The 10,394-nt window shown below is 47.3% G+C and overlaps 1 long non-coding RNA gene across 1 annotated transcript; it reads right to left on the reverse strand.

Annotated features, from left to right (window-relative positions):
• Positions 1 to 1,006: 1,006 nt before the first annotated feature.
• LOC147107902 (uncharacterized) lies at positions 1,007 to 5,730 on the reverse strand. Its single transcript, XR_015080932.1, has 3 exons — positions 5,610 to 5,730; positions 4,187 to 4,262; positions 1,007 to 2,312 (listed from the first exon to the last, which is right to left on the reverse strand). It is a non-coding gene; the product is annotated as an uncharacterized LOC147107902 (long non-coding RNA).
• Positions 5,731 to 10,394: the final 4,664 nt, after the last annotated feature.

A 10,394-nucleotide genomic window follows, 5' to 3' on the forward strand; every position in this document is an offset into this window, starting at 1 on the left:
ATTCTGCCTGGCGGTCACCCATTCCCTCCCTGCCTGAATACTCTTAAGCTGCGGGGTGACCACCTCCAGAAACTTGCTATCCACGTAACTCTGAGCCTCACGGATGCACCGCAGTGATGCCAGCTGCCGCTCAAGCTCTGAAACACGGATCTCGAGCTGCCGTAGCTGGTGATACTTCCTGCACATGTGGTCGTCCGGTCTACGCGAAGCGTCCAGGACATCCCACAGGTTCCCCTTTATCTATCCTGCTCGTTACTTCCTCACATGACCTCTCGTCTCCAACCCCCCTCACCTGGTCAAACAGCCTTTTCACCCCTTTATCTCCAAAATTTTTATAACTGAGAAATGAAAGAGCTCAAAAAAAATAAAAACAAAACAACTACTTGGGAAAAAAAAACGTGATGTTTTTTCTCGAATTGCCCGCAGCAGTGACCTGGAGTTAATCTTTAATTCCTGAAGACTCCAGGACAATCCTGCAGGATTGGCAGCATGGCAAGAACACTATTCGAAGAGTGCGGGAATTCTTCTGATGTCCTGGCCAGCACTGAACAGGCTGGGGCTCTTTTCTCTAGAAAAGAGAAGGCTGAGGGGTGACCTGATCGAGGTCTTTAAAATTATGAAAGGGTTTGCTAGGAAAGATGCAGAGAAGGTGTTTCCACTTGTGGGGGAGACCAGCACTAGGGGTTCATAAATATAAGACAGTCACTAATAAATCCAATAGGGAATTCAGGAGAAATGGTTAGAATGTGGAGCTCACTACCACAAGGAGCGGTTGAGAAGATTAGCATAGATGCATTTAGGGGAAAGCTAGATAAAGACATGAGGGAGAAAGGAATCGAAGTATATGCTGGTGCGGTGAGGTGAAGAGGGGTGGAAGGGGCCTCGTGTGTAGCATAAACACCGGCATAGACCTGTTGGGCCGAATGGCCTGTTTCTGTGCTGTAAATGCGAGGTACTATGTAATAATATGTAATTTATTCCTAAACCTTTATCTCATTCTTGTGGTTTAAATCACAGCTAGAAGCGTTACAGAGCAAAATTTATTCTTGGATTCACTGTGTAATACACAACAAAATGGATTATAAGCAATGAAAGAACTTAGTACACGGCTGGGGCAAGTGAATGGTTACCATGACAGCCTCTCACTGTAACAGCTCCAGTGTAAATGTCGCCATCTTGAAGGAGGTTTGGTGAAGGGCTCAGGCCCTGCTTGAGTCACACTGTCCAACAGATATCATTCACTCGACCTGCTACTGCACAAACGTGTGCAACCAGTTTAGTTAGACTTTCTCTGTGCCAACTGTTAGTTAACCAGTTTGAAAATAATTACTAGCAGCAGGTGTCCTTGTTAATGAGGTGAGGCCACCACACCAGTGGTGCTCTGGCTGACCCTCTGCTCTGTGCTCGGTTGTTAAGTGTCTCGAGAGGACTGAAGTGCAGTTCACTGTACCAGACGGAAAGATCTAATTGCTCGTGAGAAATGAAACACATTCTACATTGCGCTGACAAAGATGGATTTACAATTCATACCCAACGTGAGTCAGTTTTCTCTCCCTCTCCCCAACAATTTTACCCCTTCCTCTCTTGAAAGGAAATTCCCAGCGCTAACGTACACATGTCAAGTTTGGTAGCATTGATCGCTGGATGGTGAACAGGGGTGGGAAGTGTGGCTAATTGTTAGGCTCTCTAGCTCAGGGACACTGAAGTCCTACCATTAGCCAACAGTAGTACTACCTGCCCTGACCAAGAGAGTTAACGTCGCACGGGTGGAAGGACTGAAGCTAGGACCTTCCTGGCCAGAATCTCTCAATCCCACACGGGGCACTACATCTCCACACTGACATGGGGAGACGTGTAGATCATGTCTACATCAGAGAGCAACACTTCTGTTACTGGACTAAACCAGTTCCTTCAAGATGGTGAATATATGACAGTGGGTTCCAATCATTCACCAATCAAAGACACAGAAAATGATTACATAACTTTACCGATTTAACATCTCCAGAAAATGCAGGTTAGCCTTTCACTCCCCATACTGGGCTTTTTTAGCAATGTCAAACTAACTAGCAAAAGCTACACGTGCTATGATTTGGGTACAGCAAGCGGGTCCAATGAAACACAAATTGCATTCACGGAGTAAATTGCATAGGATATACAGCACAGCAACAGGCCATTCGGCCCAACCAGTCCATGCCGGCATTTAGTCTTTCACTTTGGCCTTTGTATCGGCGAGCGTGTAGTCCATTTCCACGTTGCAGTCATCCAGGAAATGTTTTAGTTCCATATTCTCGCAATCATACCGGAGGTGACGCCTGCAAAAGGAAAGAGCGTCAGACACAAGAGAACTGCAGTAATGAATAATGAGAGGCACAGCGAACATTCATATTTGTTTCGTGGTATCGGGGGGCCTAAGGACAGTTTCTTGCCCAGTTTTTGTGCCTCCTCTCCTGAAGGGGTTGAACTGGGCTTGGCGGTACAGTTCTAATGATGCTGGCAGGTCTCCAGCACTTCACTCAAGCAGCCGTTCACTGTGAGTGAACCAAGACAGTGAGTGTGGAGGGTCATTTCCAATGAGTCGCTCTCCTGCTCATGGTGAGTATGAGGATATGAGACTAAGCCCTCCAGCAAGTGCTGATGGTGAAGTCACCAATGGGAAGACCAGTTTGCATCAGACATTTGAGAGCTAATGCAGTTTCTTGAAAGCAAATCGGCTTAGCAACATTCACTGTAACACAGTAATTGGGCGCACATTGATTACTCCAATGCTCTCCTTCCATCTTCCACCCTACATAAACTTCATCTCATCCAAAACTCTGCTGCCAACATCCTATCCCATAGCAAGTCCCACTCGCCCATCCCACTCACCCACCACACCCACCCTCATTGACCTATATTGGTTTCCAGTTCACCAACAACTCAATTTTAAATTTCCTTGCATTTAAATCTTTCCTTGCATACGGTACTTTCTATCTCTCCAATCTCATGCAGTACTACAACCCCATTTCCCACCTCTCGTTCCTCAGAGTCCTTCCATTAATGGTGGCCATACATTCATCCATCTTGTCTCCACATCCAGAATTCCCTCTCCAAACCCTTCCGTCTCTCCTTTTCCCTGCTTAGACTTGGCTAGTATTCCCTTAGGTTAGAAGGTTGAGGGATTTAAATGATAAAGGGATTCAATAGGGTAGATACAGAGATGCTATTTCCTCTGGTGGGGCATCCAGAACAAGAGACATAATATTGAGGGCTAGACCGTTCAAGTGTAAAATCAGGAAGCACTTTTGCACAAAAAGGGTAATGCAAACCTGGAACTCTCTCTGCTTAAAGTCTGTGGTTGCTGGCTCAGTAAAATATTCAAGACTGAGATCTATAGATTATTGTTGGGTAATGCTATAAAAGGATATGGAGCAAAGGCAGCTAAAAGGAGTTGAGCTACACATCAGCAATGAACTGAGTGGTGGGACAGGCCCGAGGGGCTGAATGGCCTCCTCCTGATTCTGTGTTCCCTTCTCTTTAAGAAACCTCTTAAAACCCTATCTAATATCTGCTTCTCTGACCTGACATTCATTCTACCCACAGGCCTCTGTGAAAAATTTTTGTACTTTAAAGATTGTACAAATTTCTGCTTGTGGTCCCCAATAACCAATCAATAACCCATTGCGACCCTCCCTTGGGTGTAGTTGGGTTCTTTATCCTTTCCTGCTCCCTTGGTGGTTGGGAGTGCGGGGGCGTGGAACCTCATTGGCTCCACCTCTGGATGGGTTGGGTGTGACGTGCGGCAATTTTGTAATATTCAGCACAGTCCAGGGATGGTTAATCCTGAACAGGAGCAGTCTTCTTCATTTTGCCTTGCCCTTTCTTTTTTTGAGGTGAATTAATTGCTCACTGCAAGAAGCTGAGACCAGGAAGCAAGCATGGCAAGCCATGGTGTGACGTTTAGACACCAAGCCCTTGAGGCATTGATCCATGAATGAGTCTATCAAGCTCGGCTTCCCTCCAACAATGTCTGGGGGGTGTTCAATGGAGAAAGGTGGCTGATTGTTCTAGTGCATTGAATCTGTGGCTCCTATGGACAGTTCGTAGAGCTAGGCTGCAGTGTTTGTAGACACCAACATACAGGGCACCATTACTTTATGGTATTCAAACACAAACCTGGAGGCAAAAATGTAAACATGGTTTAACATACTTGCTAATCCTTCCTTCGTGTACCACCACCCTTTTTGAACGCAGAATACTATCTGCAAGGTTGTTATTGATAAATTCTACAAAGAAAAATGCAATATGTTATTAAAATCAATCAGTTGAGCGTTGATGTGTAAACTGTAAGCTGGCTGAGATAGAAAGTCCCAGGTGGTGAGTCACTGAGTGCACAAAGCCAATCTCTTTGAAGGGGCGGAGTTTAATTATCGACTGTCCCCTTTTGCTTCCAGGAGAGTTTCGCTGTCTGGGGGCGGGGGGGCTAGGCAGTGTCTATACTGGAAGCATTTCTCAAGCATTGGATGCTGACACCTGAGCTGACTTCTTACAGAATTAGAAAGGCCTAGGATCATAGGCCCAGGTGATGCACCACTGGATGCATGAAACACATCTCTTTGAAGGGGCCGGGTTAAATTATCTACTCTCAGGGTCCCCACCGAGCGCCATATGTGCAGCAGTTGCTCAGTGGCAGCCTCCTAGTCAGAAGGTTCCTAGTTGAAATCCAACTCCAGGAACTGAAGCCTATAACCTAGGCTGACCCTCCAGTCCAGCACTGAAGGAGTGCGGCACTGTCGGAGATGCCACCTTTTGGATGAGACGTTAAACCGAGGCCCCGTCTGCTCTCTCAGGTGGGTGTAAAGGATCCCATGGCACTATTTCGAAGAAGAACATGGGAGTTCTCCCCAATATTTATCCCTCAACCAATGTCACTAAAACAGATTATGTGGTCATTATCACATCGCTGTTTATGTTGTGCACAAATTAGCTGCCTGAATTTCCTACATTACAACAGCGACTACACTTCTAAATATACTTTCTTGGCTGTAAAGCTCTTTGGGACGTCCTGAGGTCGTGAAAGGGGTGATATAAATGTAAGTCTGTAGGAGTCTCTGAATTCCAGCAAAGAATCTATAAACTCACTGGAAGTTAACAAACTGAGTTTAATGTATTAAAACTTTACAAAACAAGAAAATGCAGGAGAAGCGCTAAACAGGTCTTTACTCTATATCTCCACACGAGGACTGGCTGGCCACGCCCTCTACCTCTGACGTCATGACGTCATCACGTTTCCCGCCGTTGGGGACGTCACATGACCCACGTGATGACGTCATTGCGTCAGATCGCGATTTTGTCGATCTAGCTCTGTTTAACCAGAGCTAACACTGAAAGGTAATAAACATGATTAAAGGCAATTATACAAATCACTGTGAGAGTCTCTTAGTGGCTTTGCCACAAGTCTTTCTTTCTTTATTGTGGGAGTACCATCAGCACAAGAACTGCAGCAGTGTAAGGAGAAGGTCTACCACCATCTTTTCAGCTCCACAAATTCAGCCTGAGAGCAATTATTAAAGAGGGATCCTAGGAGAGAATGAAAAATTACCCTTTGTTTAATGATGTGTTGAATCACTCACCATCACAACATCTCCTACGCCCATTAGGTGCTTGTTGCTGCATCCGATTGGTTATTGTAAAGTTTGTCTTCATTCTGACCCCTGTTTCATACTCAGGTTCCGATATAAACAAGGAAATACACACCCCTAGGAAGACAAAAGCATATTTGTGTGTTACACCATAAAGGTGACTCACATTTAACTTCACCGTCAACCTCCATCGGAGTCAGTCTGGAGTATGAATCATAGAACCATTGAATGGTTACAGCACGAAGGAGGCCATTTGGCCCGTCGAGCCTGTGCTGGCTCTCTGCAAGAGCACTTCAGCTAGTCCCACTCCACCGCCCTTTCCCCGTAGCCCTGCAAAATGTTTTCCTTCAGGTACTTATCCAACTCCCTTTTGAAAGCTGTGATTGAGTCTGCCTCCACCACCCTTTCAGGCAGCGCATTCCAGATCTTAACCACTCGCTGGGTAAAACAGGTTTTTCCTCATGTCGCCTTTCGCTCTTCTGCCAATCACCTTAAACCTGTGTCCTCTAGTTCTTGATCCTTCTGCCAATGGGAACAGTTTCTCTCTATCTACTCTGTCCAGACCCCTCATGATTTTGAACAACTCAATCAAATCTCCTCTCAATCTTCTCTGCTCCAAGGAGAACAACCTCAGCTTCTCCAGTCTATCCACGTAACTCAAGTCCCTCATCACTGGAAACATTCTCGTAAATCTTTTCTGCACCCTCTCTAAGGCCTTCACATCCTTCCCAAAGTGCGGTGCCCAGAATTGGACACAATACTCCAGTTGAGGCCAAACCAGTGTTTGATACAGGTTCATCATAATTTCCACGCTTTTGTACTCTATACCTCTATTCATGAAGCCCAGGATCCTGTAAGCCTTTTTAACCGCTTTCTCAACCTGCCCTGCCACCTTCAATGATTTGTGCACATATACCCCCAGGTCTCTGTTCATGCACCCCCTTTAGGATTGTACCCTTTAGTTTATATTTCCTCTCCTCGTTCTTCCTACCAAAATGTATCACTTCGCACTTTCCTGTGTTAAATTTCATCTGCCACATGTCTGCCCATTACACCAGCCTGTCTATGTCCTCTTGAAGTCTATCACTACCCTCCTCACTGTTCACTATACTGTACTTTGAAGTTTTGTGTCATCTGCAAATTTTGAAATTGTGCCCTGTACACCCAAGTCTAAGTCAAATATATATCAAGAAAAGCAGTGGTCCTAGTACCAACCTCCGGTGAACAACACCGTGTATCTTCCTTCAGCCTGAAAAACAACCGCTCACCACTACTCTCTGTTTCCTGTCACTTAGCCAATTCCGTATCCATGCTGCCACTGTCCCTTTTATTCCATGGCTTCAACTTTGCTGGCAAGCCAATTATGTAGCACTTTGTCGAACGCCTTTTGGAAATCCATGTACACCACGTTAATCGCATTGCCCTCATCAGCCCTCTCTGTTACCTCATCAAAAAACTCAATCAAGTTAGTTAAATAAGATTTGCCTTTTACAAATCCATGCTGGCTTTCCTTAATTAATCCACACTTGTCCAAGTGACTGTTAATTTTGTCCCGGATTATTGTTTCCAAGAGCTTCCCCACTCCCGAGGTTAAACTGACTGGCCTGCAGTTGCTGGGTTACCAGCTTCTTCTGTTTTTATTCCAAAACTTAGATATACCATGCTGAATAAGCATGATCCAGGCTAGAATAGCAACACGCTGAAAAGATATCACCAGGTACTCCAGTGCCCCTTGGAGCAAGTGACTACGTGAGGGGAAGAATTGATAGTGTACAGGAAAGAATGCGATTGCCACTTACAATGCTCATTGAAGAGGTTGCACGGCACTTTGGTGTACACAACAACAACAACTTGTATTTATATAGCGCCTTTAACATAGTAAAATGTCCCAAGGCGCTTCAGAGGAGCGATTATAAAACAAAAAAATTGACACTGAGCCACATAAGGAGAAATTAGGGCAGGTGACCAAAAGCTTGGTCAAAGAGGTAGGTTTTAAGGCGCGTCTTAAAGGAGGCGAGAGAGATGGAGAGAGGCGGAGAGGTTTAGGGAGGGAATTCCAGAGCTTAGGGCCCAGGCAACAGAAGGCACGGCCACCAATGGTTGAGCGATTATAATCAGGGATCATCAAGAGGGCAGAATTAGAGGGGCGCAGATATCTCGGGGGGTTGTGGGCTGAAGGAGATTACAGAGATAGGGAGGGGCGAGGCCATGGAGGGATTTGAAAACAAGGATGAGAATTTTGAAATCGAGGCGCTGCTTAACCGGGAGCCAATGTAGGTCAGTGAGCACAGGGGTGATGGGTGAATGGGACTTGGTGAGAGTTAGGACACGGGCAGCCGAGTTTTGGATGACCTCAAGTTTACGTAGGGTGGAATGTGGGAGGCCAGCCAGGAGTGCATTGGAATAGTCAAGTCTAGAGGTAATAAAGGCATGGATGAGGGTTTCAGCAGCGGATGAGCTGAAGCAGGGGCGGAGACAGGCGATGTTACGGAGGCAGTCTTTGTTATGCTGCGGATGTGTGGGCGGAAGCTCATTTCAGGGTCCAATATGACACCAAGGTTGCGAACAGTGTGGTTCAGTCTCAGACAGATGTTAGGGAGAGGGATGGAGTCAGTGGCGAGTGAACGGAGTTCCTGGTGGGGACCAAAAACAATGGCTTTGGTTTTCTCAAAATTTAATTGGAGAAAATTTCTGATCAACCAGCACTGTATGTCGGACAAGCAGACTGACAATTTAGAGACCGTGGAGGGGTCGAGAGAAGTGGTGGTGAGGTAAAGCTGGGTGTCGTCAGCGTACATGTGGAAACTGATGCTGTGTTTATGGATGATGTCGCCAAGGGGCAACATGTAGACGAGAAATAGGAGGGGGCCATATAGAACTTCAACTAGCGTCCTCTCCTAACAACGACCAGCTGTTTAAAGGAATACTCAACACTTAAAGGGAAACTCACCATTTCATGGTCATTGCTGTTGGAGCTATGAAGAGAATCACTGAAACACATCAGGAGACTTTCTGAGACACTTTGTCAGGTCTACACCAACACTCGAGCAACACTTATTCCGGAAATTCTCTGCGGACTTCAGCTAAAGAGAGTGAGTGCGGAGCTACCCCACCTTATTGGACACCTTATAGGAGTCACCAGGAGAAGGGGAGAGCTTGGCCATAGGCAGCTTGCTAGGGGTCCCCCTCGGTCTGGATGAGGAATGGGAGGAGGACATGAGGCCAGGGTGAGCAGCACCAGCTGTTGCAGGAGAGAGGAACAAGAGGGTGAGCTGGCGTCCTTCCCCCTCCGGGTACAGGACATCCCTCCTCCTCACGACCTCCTCCACCAGGACCTCCAGTGCCGTGTCCCAGAGCCTGTGCGCCCTCACCCGCTGTCCCTGAGCCATGCTGCAATGTGCCGCTGTGTGCCAGCCAGAGCACTCCGCACCTTCAGTGGAAGTGGGTGCGAGGAGCCCACATATACTGCTCCACGAAAGCTGCGTCTAATCAGCACTTGAGTGCTAAACCTCCAGGCAAGGTCCCCAGGACCAGCGTGGCGTCCTTCCCCAGCCGGAAGTCGGCGCAGACCGCGCAGGGAACGCAAGCAGAAGTGGGGTAAGAGGACCGGAATCCAAAATAGGCTGAAGAGGGCCCCACACAAACCCTCCCTCCCAAGTATTTTCCTGGCCAACGTCAGGTCACTAGAAAATAAAATGGATGAGATCAAACTTGATCTCTCCTCACAGAAAAGGACAAAGGAATGCTGCGCCATGATCTTCACAGAGACCTGGTTGAACAACGGCATCCCTGACACCACCATCCAACTAGAAGGACGCACGGTCTTCCGCACCAACAGAACTGCAGACTCCAGTAAGAGCAAGGGAGGCGGTTTGTGCATTTACACTAACAATGCCTGGTGCACTAACACGGGCATAATCGATAGATCCTGCTCGGCTGATTTGGAATTCCTCATGGTAAGATGCAGACCCTTCTACCTGCCTCGGGAATTCACGGCTGTTATCATCACTGCGGTCTACATCCCACCACACGCTAATGCCAAACTAGCACTGAAGGACCTCTACAGGGCCATCAGCGAACAACAAACTGCGCACCCAGACGGAGCTTTTATCGTCGCGGGGGACTTCAACCACATAAACCGAAAAACTGTACTACCGAAATTCCACCAGAATGTTTCCTGCCCCACAAGAGGGGAGAACACACTGGATCAAGTCTACACGAGCATTGTAGACGCTTATAAGGCCATTCCCTGCCCCCACCTTGGGAAGTCTGACCACCTCTCCCTGTTTCTAGCCCCGGCATACAAACCGCTCATCAAAAGAGTGAGAACATCAGTGAGATCAGTGAAAGTATGGCCAGAGGGGGCAGTCTCGGAGCTTCAGGATTGCTTCGAACGCACTGATTGGGGCATGTTTGCCCATAATGACATCGAGGAATATGCATCCACAGTGCTATTCTACATTAACAGTTGCGTCGAGGTCGTCACGACCCATAAAAATATCAGGACATACCCCAACCAGAAACCCTGGATGAACGGAGAGGTCCGCTCGCTGTTGAAAGCACGCGACGCAGCATTTAAATCTGGCGACGCGGCGGCTTACAGTGCAGCTAGGACCAACCTGAAAAAGGGTATCAGGACTGCCAAAAGGAAACAGACACTGCGGATAGAGGATCATTTCCACAACAATTCGGACCCCCGGCGCATGTGGCAAGGCATCCAGTCCATCACTGACTACAAGAGCAAAAACACCAGCCCCCCGGTTAGCGATGCCTCCC

Source organism: Somniosus microcephalus, chromosome 14 (assembly GCF_052327205.1).
Source record: "Somniosus microcephalus isolate GS21.2 chromosome 14, FLI_Smic_1.0, whole genome shotgun sequence".
Taxonomy (NCBI): Eukaryota; Metazoa; Chordata; class Chondrichthyes; order Squaliformes; family Somniosidae; genus Somniosus; species Somniosus microcephalus.